Here is an 11,575-nt window from a genome sequence, read left to right on the forward strand (position 1 = left end):
GAATTAATAAGTCCAACAAGGTCATAGGCTATAAGAAAAGCATACAAATACTAATTGGATTTCTATATAATAGCAATTTGGACACCAAAATTTTAAATGCAATACCATGTTTTATCACTCAAAAAAATCCCAAAAGTTTTAGGTGTAAATCTAACAAAGTACGTACAGGACTTGTATCCTGAAAACTACATAACGGTGATGAAAGAAATCAAATAAGATCTAAATAAATGGAGAGACCTACCATATTCAAGGATTGGAAGATTCAACATAGTACAGATGCCAATTCTCCCTAAATTGATAGATTAGTTTAATAAAATTATTATTAAAAAAAGCAAGATTTTTTTTGTAGATACAGGCAAGAATATATTAAAATTTATATGGAAAGACAAAGAAACCAGAATAGCTAAAACAATTTTGAAAAAAGAATAAAGTGGAAGAAATTAGTCTACCTGATTTCAAGGCATATTATATAGCATAGTAATCAAGACTCTGTCGTACTGACAGAGAAAAAGACATATAGATCAATGGAATAGAATAGAGAACGTAAAAAGAGACCAGTACAGATATGTCCAACTGATTTTTGACAATTATGCAAAAGTAATTCGATGGAAGAAAAATAGTCTTTTTAACAAATCATGTTGGAACAATAGGACATTCATAGGCAAAAAAAAGTCTCAATCTAAGTCTCACGCATTATACAAAAGTTTACTCAAAATGGATTATACATTTAAATGTAAACGTAAAACTATAAAACTTTTAGGAAAAAACTTAGGAGAAAATCATTAGGGTCCAGGGCTACTGAAAGAGTCCATAGACTTGACACCAAAAGCATGATCCATAAAAGGAAAAATGAATAAATTGGACTCAATCAAAATTAAAAACTTGCTCTGAGAAAGACTCTGATAAGAGGATAAAAAGACAAGTTACAAAGTGGGAGAAAATATTTGCAAAACACATATCCAACAAAGGACTAGTATCTAGAATATTTAAAGAATTCTCAAACCTCATCCGTATAAAAACGAAACAACACAATTAGCACATGGCCAGAAGACATAAAGAGACATTTCACTGAAGAGAATATACAGATGGCAAATAAGTGCATGAAAAGATATTCACCGTCATTTCACTACAGAAACAAAAACCAAAACTACAAAAGAACATTAATACACATCTATTGAAATGGCAAAAATAGAAAACAGTGACAACACCAAATGCTGGCAAGGACGCAGAGAAACTGAATTACTCATGCATTGCTGGCAGAACTGTAAAATGGTACAGCCACTCTGAAAAATAGTTTGGCAGTTTCTTTAAAAAAAAATAAAGCGTGCAACTACCATATGACCCAGTACTTGCAATTCTGAGCACTTAGCCCAGAGAAATGAGGACTTATGTTCATATAAAAGCCTGTACACGAATATTTATACTAGATTTATTCATAATAGTCCAAACTGGAAGCAACTCAGATGTCCTTTAAAGGGTGAATAGTTAAAAAAAATTGTGGTACATCCATACTATGGAATACTATTCAGCAAAAAACGGGAATAAACTGTTGATACACACAACAACCTGGATGGATCTCTAGAGTATTATGGTGAGTGATAAAAGCAATTCCCAAAGGCATGTATGAGTATGATTCCATTCATTTAACATTCTTGAAATGACAAAATTATAGAAATGGAGAACAAATTAGTGTTTGCCAAGGGTTAAGGAGGTGGTAGGCGTGAGAGGGAAGTAGATGTTGCTTTAAAAAGGCAACATGAGGGATCCTTATGGTGATGGAACTTTTCTGTTTCTTGACTGTATCAATTGTCAGTATCCTGGTTGTGATTAATGTACCATAGTTTTGTAAGATGTTACCATGGGGAAACTGGGAAAGGAATACACAGGATCTTTCTGTCTTATTTCTTAGAACTGCATGTGAATCTACAATTACTTAAAATAAAAAAGCTTATTTAAAAGTAAAAGAAAAAAATTTTTAAAATTAAAGAAAAAGTAAAAGATGTGGTAGGAACCAGGGTGAGTATTCTAAAACTCAAATACAATCATATCTATCCCCTATTTGAAATGCTTTAAAGTTCCCTTTACCAATAGGAGAAAGTCCAGATGCCTGTGGTTAGGCATGTTGATATCCTACTGAGAAAAACTATTTTTCCCCAGGGGAAAAAAAAATTCCACAAAGGAGTGAACCACATTATCTCCCCTGCCAAGAGGGTAGCCAGACCTCTGGGTCCTGAAGGTCTGGGCTATCCTTACCCACCAGGGGGGTAGTTAACAACTATAACTCGTCATTTGAGAGGTCTCAAGACCAATGAATTATATGAACAGAGATGGTTTTGTCTTTCCTAGCTATCTAATTTGCTTGGCCAAATCCCTTTCCAACTGGGTAGAGGGGAACTTCAGTGACATCTCTTTCTGGTCCAAAACATTTTCAGCAATATCTAGCTATTAAAATAGTGTATTTTCAGGACATATTCAGTTGCTTTAGGTACTATTTCCTTGGTCAAGTTCATTTCAATGCCCCCTCTCCTAGAGCTGGGCAGGTGCCTCCCCCATGGAGGCCTTGGCAGGGCTTAAGTGGAAGCTGTGCAGGGTGGGGCGTCTGCTCGCTTTCCTTCATCTCCTGCTTCCCTTCCTTCCAGTTCCTCACACCCACACCCCCTGTCAGGAGCAGGTGTGGGGAAAGGAAGCAGACTGGAGAATGGTGGTTGGTGCAGGTTCCAAGAGTATGGCCTTGAGTCTGGGCCATGCAGCTCTCTGGGGAGAACCTGCCCCAGAAGGCATGACTGTCTGTGCACCTTGAGCAGGAACCACCGAAGATCATGGCTTTGCAAAGCTCAGTGAGGCCAGGAGAGGCTAAGATGCACATGGAAATAAAGCTAAATGGCATAATCAGAATTTGAATTGGGGTTCACTCCACAGTCTGCCCACTTCCTTGCCTGGTTTTCCTGGGAATTTTTGCAAAGTAATTCAGGCAAACAGTGTGCATTCCAAATGAAAATTTGCAGAGGAAGGAAGGTCATAACCTCCGACAGCCTCCATCCCCCTGCCCAGCACTTCTGTGTACTGTCTTTTCAGCCTGTTTCTTTACCTCTATCTTCAAATAGAGACAAAATAGCCAGGGAAAGTACTGTAGGATTTCAAAGCTGGTAGGCACATTAGATGTTACTTAGTGTGGTTTCTGTGAGATAGGGCATTTGGAAATGCACAGAGCTTTTTTTTTTTTTTTTTTTTTTTTTGCTTATCATAATGTGGTGGTGGGGGGATGATTTTGAAAGTCCTCAATCTGTGAGACAGTTATGCTGACAAAGATTCTCTCCTTGACCAAACTCTAGCCAGCCTCTACCGAGCCCTCTTCTTGACAAGGCCTCAACTTTGACTGTAAAGACTTGAATAGTTTCTAACCGTTCAAGGGCCCCCTAAAGTGTCTGTCTGAGAAAACCCAAGGCTGCCAAAAAATCAGGTACTGTTTGCTTCAGCAACACCGGATGATAGGGTCCCTACCTCCCAGTCTCTATGCGATGGCAGGAGCCTAACTTCAATTAATAATTAAGAAGCCTAACTTCAATCAATAAGCCAGTTAGCAAATCGAGATGGCTTTCATGTGGACTAACACCCTTGTCCAGCTTTTTGTAATTTTTACTTTCCTGACAGCTCTTTCCTACTTCCTACTTCAGCTCCTTCCTACTCCCCCATTCCCTCTGCACCAATAGAACTGGTGCTCAGCTCTCCCCCTACTGTCAGTAGTTTCTGAATAAATCTGTTTTCACCACTTTAACTAATGTCCAGCTGTGTTTATCTCTGACAGTTCACAAAAATTGTTCTGCCCAAAATACCACCCTTGAGAAACAGGGATCTTGTTTCCACAAGGTCTCATGGGTGTGTTCACTTTGTGATAATTCGTACAACTTATGATTTGTGCACTATTCTGTCTATATCTTATACTTTTTATACTTTAATGTAAAAGTTCATATATAACAAAATAAAAACATGAAAAAATTGATAAAAAAGGATAAGTTAAGAAATAATCCCCAGCAACCACTGACACGTTTTCTGTCACTATGGATTCGTTTGCATTTTTTAGAATTTTATATTTATATATGAAGTCATATAGTATGTATGTACTCTTTTTTTTCTTTTTGGCCTGGCTTCTTTCACTCAGCATAAGTATTTTGAAATGAATACATGCTAGTTCGTATATAAATAGTTTTTCTTTCCTTTTTACTGATGAGTAACATTGCATTGTATAGGTATACCACATTTTGTTTATATACTTACCTGTTGATGGACATTTGGGTTACTTCCAGGTTTTGATTATTACAAATAGAGCTGCTATGAACATTCATATACAAGTTTTTGTGTGAACATAGGTTTTCATTTTTCTTGGATATACACCAAGCACCTGGAATTGCTGGGTCATATGATAACTCTGTTTAATCTTTTGAGTCTCTGCCAGATTGTTTTCAAAGCAGCTACATCATTTTAATTTTCTACCAGCACAGTAGGAGGGCTTCAATTTTTCCACATCCTTGCTAACACTGACTTTTTGGTAATAGCCATCCTTGCAGGTGTGAAGCGGTATCTCATGTGGTTTTGCTTTGCATTTCCCTGATGGCGAATAATGTTGAGCTTATTGGCCATTTCTACGTCTTCTTTGGAGAAATGTCTATTCAGTTCCTTTGCCCATTTATATAACATTCTTGAAATGACAAAATTATGGAAATGGAGAACAGATTAGTGGTTACAAGGCATTAGGGACTGGGGTGGGAGGAGGAGAAAAGGGAGGGGTGATGTTTTATAAAATGTCAACATTAAGGAAATTGATGGTGATGGAGTTGTTCTTTATCTTGACTGTGCTGGTGAATACATGAACCTACACATGTGACTAAATTACATGTAATTAAGTACACACACATTCAAATGAGTACAAGTAAAACTGGGGAAACCTGATTCTGATTGGTGGAATGATTTTATATCAATATCCTGGTTGTGGGCTTCCCTGGTGGCGCAGTGGTTGAGAGTCCGCCTGCCGATGCAGGGGACACGGGTTCGTGTCCCGGTCCGGGAAGATCCCACATGCCGCGGAGCGGCTGGGCCCATGAGCCATGGCTGCTGAGCCTGTGCGTCCGGAGCCTGTGCTCCGCAACGGGAGAGGCCACAACAGTGAGAGGCCTGCGTACCGCAAAAGAAAAAAAAAAATATCCCGGTTGTGATATTATACTATAGTTTTGTAAGATGTTACCATTGGGGAAAACTGGATAAAGGATATATGGGATTTCTATGTACTATTTACCAGTACATGGGAATCTACAATTATCTCAAAAAATTAAAAGTTTAATTAAAAACTGCAACTTAAAAAACCCTTATGATCAATTCTTTAACAAGATGTAACATCCCTTTCTGTAACAACAGAAAGTCAAACTATGTGAGGCAAAAACTGATAGAACTGCAAGGAGAAATAGATGAATCTACTATCATAGTTGGAGACTTAAACAACTCTTCATCAGAAATAGATCCAGCAGGAAGGACCTAGCTGAACTCAATAACACCATCAATCTACGGGATATAATGGACAACTCTAGACAACATCATCCAATCACAGCAGAATACATCTTCTTCTCAAGCTCACAGGGAACATTCGCCAAGACAGACTACATTCTGGACCATAAAATACAAAACAAAACTCAACAAATTTAAGAATAGAATTCCTACAATGTCTGTGTTCAGACCCTAGTAGATTTAAACTAGAAATTAATAACAGACAGACAGTTGGAAAAATTCCCAACTACTTGGAGACTTAATAATACACTTCTAAATAACACATAGATCAAAGAAGAAATCTCAAGAGAGATTAAAAAAATTATTGAACTAAATGAAAATGGAAACACAGAATATCAAAATTTGTGGGATGCAGTGAATGCAATGATAACAGGGAAATTTACAGCACTGAATGCATATATTAGATAAAAAGAAAGATGTAAAATCAATCTTGTAAACTTCCATCTTAGGAAACTAGAAAAAGAGCAAATTAAATCCAAAGTAAGCAGAAAAAATAATAAAAATTCAAGCAAAAATCAATGAAATTGAAAACAAAATTAATAGGGAAAAAAATCAATGAAACCAGAAGCTGGTTCTTTGAAAAGGAAAATAAAATTATCCTCTAACCAGGATAACTAAGAAAAAAAGGGAGAAGATGCAAATTACTAATATCAGAAATGAAAAACGGGAGTTCACCACAGACCCCATGGACATTAAAAGGATAATCAAGGAATACTATGAACAACTCTATGCCCACAAATTTGATAACCTCGATGAAATGGACAAATTACTTGATGGACACAACCTGCCAAAACTCACACAAGAAGAAACAGACAGTCTGAGTAGGCCTATATATATATTAAAGAAACTGAATCAATAATTAATAACCTTCCAAAACAGAAAGCCAGGCTCAGATGGGTTCACTGGTGAATCCTAGCAACATTTCAGGAAGAAATTACATCAATTCTCTACAATCTTTCTTAGAGGTTAGAAGCAGAGGGAATACTTCCTTATTCCATGAGGATAGCATTACCCTAATATCAAAACCAAAGATATTACAAGAAAACTGTGAACCAATATCTTTCATGAACAAATAAGCAAAAATCCTCAACAAAATATTAGCAAATTGAATCCAGCAATGTATAAAAATAATAGTACACCATGGGCAAGTGGGATTTATCCCAGGTAAGGAAGGCTGCTTCAATGTTCAATTTAATGTAGTCTATCACATCAATAGGATAAAGAAGAAAAATCACATGATTGTATCAACAGATATAGAAGAAGCATTTGACAAAATTCAACACCCATTCATGATCAAAAGCTCTCAGTTAACTAGCAATAGAGGAGAATTTCCTCAACGTGATAAAGAATATCTGCAAAAATCCTACAACTAACATCTACTTAATGGTGAGAAACTCGAAGCTTTCCTGCTAAGATCAGGAACAAGACAAAGATGTCCCCTCTCACTGCTTTTCACATTGTACTGCAAGTCCTAGCTAATGTAATAAAGCAAGAAAAAGAAATAAATCGTATACAGATTGGAAAGTAAGAAATAAAACTTTGTCTGTAAATTACATGATCATCTATATAGAAAATCTGAAGGAATCGACAACAACAACAAACTCCTGAATAAGCCATTATAGCAAAGTCACAAGATACAAGGTTAATATATAAGAGTTAATTGCTTTCCTACATACCAACAATGAATAAGTGAATTTGAAATTTAAAATATAATACCATTTGGATTCCATTTGTGTGTGTGTGTGTGTGTGTGTGTGTGGATATCTATTATAGATTTTTGCTTTGTGGTTACCATGAAGTTTTTGTATAGTAGTCTATATATATGTGATTGTTTTAAGTTACTGATCTCTTAATTTCAAATGCATTTTAAAAACCCTGCATTTGTGCTGTTGATTAGTGTTTTTGATATCATATTTTATATTTAACTGTTTTGTGTATCCCTTAACTGCTTATTGTGGATATACATGATTTTACTACTTTTGTCTTTTAACCTCCCTACTAGCTTTGTGTTTGGATGATTTCCTACCTTTTCTGTATGCTTGCCTTTACCAGTGAGTTTTTTATTTCCTAATTTTCTTATTTCTAGTTACAGAAGCAACCTAAGTGTCCATCAACAGATGAATGGATAAATAAGGTGTGGTACACACACACACACACACACACACACACACACACACTGGAATACTACTCAGCCATAAAAAGGAACAAAATTTTGCCATTTGCAGCAACATAGATGGAATTGGAGGGCATTATGCTAAGTGAAATAAGTCAGACAGAGAAAGAAAAATCATGATATCACTTATATGCCAAGGCAGGGGACACGGGTTCGTGCCCCAGTCCAGGAAGATCCCACATGCCGCGGAGTGGCTGGACTCGTGAGCCATGGCCACTGAGCCTGTGCGTCCGGAGGCTGTGCTCCGCAACAGGAGAGGCCACAGCAGTGAGAGGCCCACGTACCACCAAAAAAGAAACAAAAAAAACTTAATCTAAAAAAAGTAATACCATTTACATTAGCACCCCCCAAAATGAAATACTTAGGTATAAATCTAACAAAATATGTACAAGATTTTTATGAGGAAAACTACAAAACTGATGAATGAAATTAAAGAACTAAATAAGTGGAGAGCTATTTCATGTTCATATATAGGAAGGTTCAATACTGTCAAGATGTCAGTTCTTTGCAACTTGATCTATAGATGCAATACAATCTCAGTTAAAATCCTAGCAAGTTATTTTGTGGATATTAACAAACTGAGTCTAAAGTTTATATGGAAAAGCAAAAGACTCAGAATAGCTAACACAATAATTAAGGAGAAGAAAAAAGTTGGAGGATTGACACTAACCGACTTCAAGAGTTGCTATAAAGCTAACATCAAGTATTGGTGGAGATACATTCGGTAAAATTACTCCTTTCTGCCCGTGGACGCCGCCGAGTAAGCATCGTTGACGTCTCCCCGCCCCCTCCACTGCCATCATGTCTAAGTCAGAGTCACCCAAAGAGCCCGAACAGCTGCGGAAGCTCTTCATCGCAGGTTTGAGCTTTGAAACAAGTGATGACAGTCTGAGGAGCCACTGTGAGCAGTGGAGAACGCTCACAGACTGTGTGGTAACGAGGGATCCAAACACCAGGCGCTCCAGAGGCTTCGGGTTTGTCACATATGCCACTGTGGAGGAGGTGGATGCGGCCATGAAGGCAAGGCCACACAAGGTGGATGGAAGAGGGGTGGAACCAAAGAGGGCCGTCTCAAGAGAAGATTCTCAAAGACCTGGTGCCCACTTCACTGTGAAAAAGATTTCTGTTGGTGGCATTAAAGAAGACACTAAAGAACATCATCTAAGAGATTATTTTGAACAGTATGGGAAAATTGAAGTGATTGAAATCATGACTGACTGAGGCAGTCGCAAAAAGAGAGGCTTTGCTTTTATAACCTTTGATGACCATGACTCTGTAGACAAGATTGTCATTCAGAAATACCACACTGTGAATGGCCACAACTGTGAAGTAAGGAAAGCCCTATCTCAGCAAGAGATGGCTGGTGCCTCATCCAGCCAAAGAGGTCGAAGTGGTTCTGGAAACTTTGGTGGTGGTCGTGGAGGAAACTTCGGTGGTCGAGGTGGCTTTGGTGGCAGCCACGGTAGTGGGGGATATGGTGGCAGCGGGGATGGCTATAATGGATTTGGTAATGATGGAAGCACTTATGGAGGTGGTGGAAGCTACAATGATTTTGGCAGTTATAACAATCAAACTCCAAATTTTGGACCCATGAAAGGAGGAAATTTTGGAGGCAGAAGTTCTGGCCCCTATGGTGGTGGAGGCCCATACTTTGCCAAACCCCGAAACCAAGGTGGCTTTGGTGGTTCCAGCAGCAGCAGTAGCTATGGCAGTGGCAGAAGGTTTTGATTACTGCCAGGAAACAAAGCTTAGCAGGAGAGGAGAGCCAGAGAAGTGACAGGGAAGCTACAGGTTACAACAGATCTGTGAACTCAGCCAAGCACAGTGGTGACAGGGCCTAGCTGCTACAAAGAAGACATGTTTTAGACAATATTCATGTGTATGGGCAAAAAAACTCGAGGACTGTATTTGTGACTAATTGTATAACAGGTTATTTTAGTTTCTGTTCTGTGGAAAGTGTAAAGCATTCCAGCAAAGGGTTTTAATGTAGTTTTTGTTTTTTTTTGCACCCATGCTGTTGATTGCTAAATGTAATAGTCTGATCATGACACTGAATAAATGTGTCTTTAAAAAAAAAAAAAGTATTGGTGGAAAAAACAGACAGATAGATCAATGGAACAGAATAAAGAGCCTAGAATTTTTTGCAGATCTAGTATTAAAAAAACCTTAAAATTCATGTGGAAACACAAAGACCCTGAATAGCCAAAGCAATCTTGACAAAGAAAAATGGAGCTGGAGGAATCAGTCTCCCTGACTTCAGACTATAATACAAGGCTACAGTAATCAAAACAGTATGGTACTGGCACAAAGACAGACTTATAGATCAATGGAACAGGATAGAAAGTCCAGAAATACACCCACACACCTGTGGTCAGTTAATCTACGACAAAGGATGCAAGAATATACAATGGGGAAAGGACAGTCTTTTCAATAAGTGGGGCTGGGAAAACTGGCCAGCCACATACAAAAGAATGAAATTAGAACATTCTCTAACACCATACAGAAAAATACACTAAAAATGGATTAAAGACCTAAATGTAAGACTGGATACTATAAAACTCTTAGAGGAAAACATAGGCAGAACACTCTTTGACATAAATCACAGCAATATCTTTTTAGATCCACTTCCTAGAGTAATAAAAATAAAAACAAAAATAAACAAATGGGACCTAATTAAACTTCAAAGCTTTTGCACAGCAAAGGAAACGAAAAGACAACCCACAGGGCTTCCCTGGTGGTGCAGTGGTTAAGAATCCGTCTGCCAATGCAGGGGACATGGGTTCGAGCCCTGGTCCAGGAAGATCCCACATGCTGTGGAGCAACAAAGCCCGTGTGCCACAACTACTGAGCCCGTGCTCTAGAGCCCGCATGCTGCAACTACTGAAGCCCGCGTGCCTAGAGCCCGTGCTCTGCAACAAGAGAAGCCACTGCAATGAGAAGCCCGTGCACCGCAACGAAGAGTAGCCCCCGCTTGCTGCAACTAGAGAAAGCCTGCGCGGCAACAAAGACCCAACACAGCCAAAAAAAAATGATAATAAATAAAATATATTTAAAAAAAAAGACAACCCACAGAATGGGAGAAAATACTTGTGAATGATGCGACTGACAAAGGATTAATCTCCAAAATATACAAACAACTGATGCAGCTCAATATCAAAACAACAAAAAACCCAATAAAAAAATGGGCAGAAAATCTAAATAGACATTTCTCCAAGGAAGACATACAGATGGCCAAAAAGCACATGAAAAGATGCTCAATATTGCTAATTATTAGAGGAATGCAAATCAAAACTACAATGAGGTAACACTTCACACTGGTCAGAATGGCCATCATCAAAAAGTCTACAAACAATTAATGCTGGAGCGGGTGTGAAGAGAAGGGAACCCTCCTACACTGTTGGTGGGAATGTAAATTGGTACAGCCACTATGGAGAACAGTATGGAGGTTCCTTAAAAAACTAAAAACAGAGCTACCACATGATCCAGCAGTCCCACTCCTGGTTATATATCTGGAGAAAACCATAGTTCAAAAAGATACACACACCCTAGTGTTCATAGCATCATTATTTACAATAGCCAAGACATGGAAGCAACCTAAATAAATGTCCATTGACAGATGAATGGATAAAGAAGATGTGGTATATATGTATCATGGAATATTACTCAGCCATAACAAAGAATGTAATAATGCCATTTGCAGCAACATTGATGGACCTAAAGATTATCATACTAAGTGAAGTAAGTCAGACAGAGAAAGACAAATATCATATGATATCACTTATATGTGGAATCTAAAAAAAAATGATATAAATGAACTTATTTAGAAAACAGAAATAGACTCACAGA

The 11,575-nt window shown here is 38.0% G+C and overlaps 1 pseudogene; it reads left to right on the plus strand.

Annotated features, from left to right (window-relative positions):
* Positions 1 to 8,530: 8,530 nt before the first annotated feature.
* On the plus strand, positions 8,531 to 9,457 carry LOC103084429 (heterogeneous nuclear ribonucleoprotein A1 pseudogene; annotated as a pseudogene).
* Positions 9,458 to 11,575: the final 2,118 nt, after the last annotated feature.

The sequence above is a fragment of the Lipotes vexillifer genome, unplaced genomic scaffold, assembly GCF_000442215.2.
Source record: "Lipotes vexillifer unplaced genomic scaffold, Lipotes_vexillifer_v1.1 scaffold102, whole genome shotgun sequence".
In the NCBI taxonomy this organism is placed as follows: domain Eukaryota; kingdom Metazoa; phylum Chordata; class Mammalia; order Artiodactyla; family Lipotidae; genus Lipotes; species Lipotes vexillifer.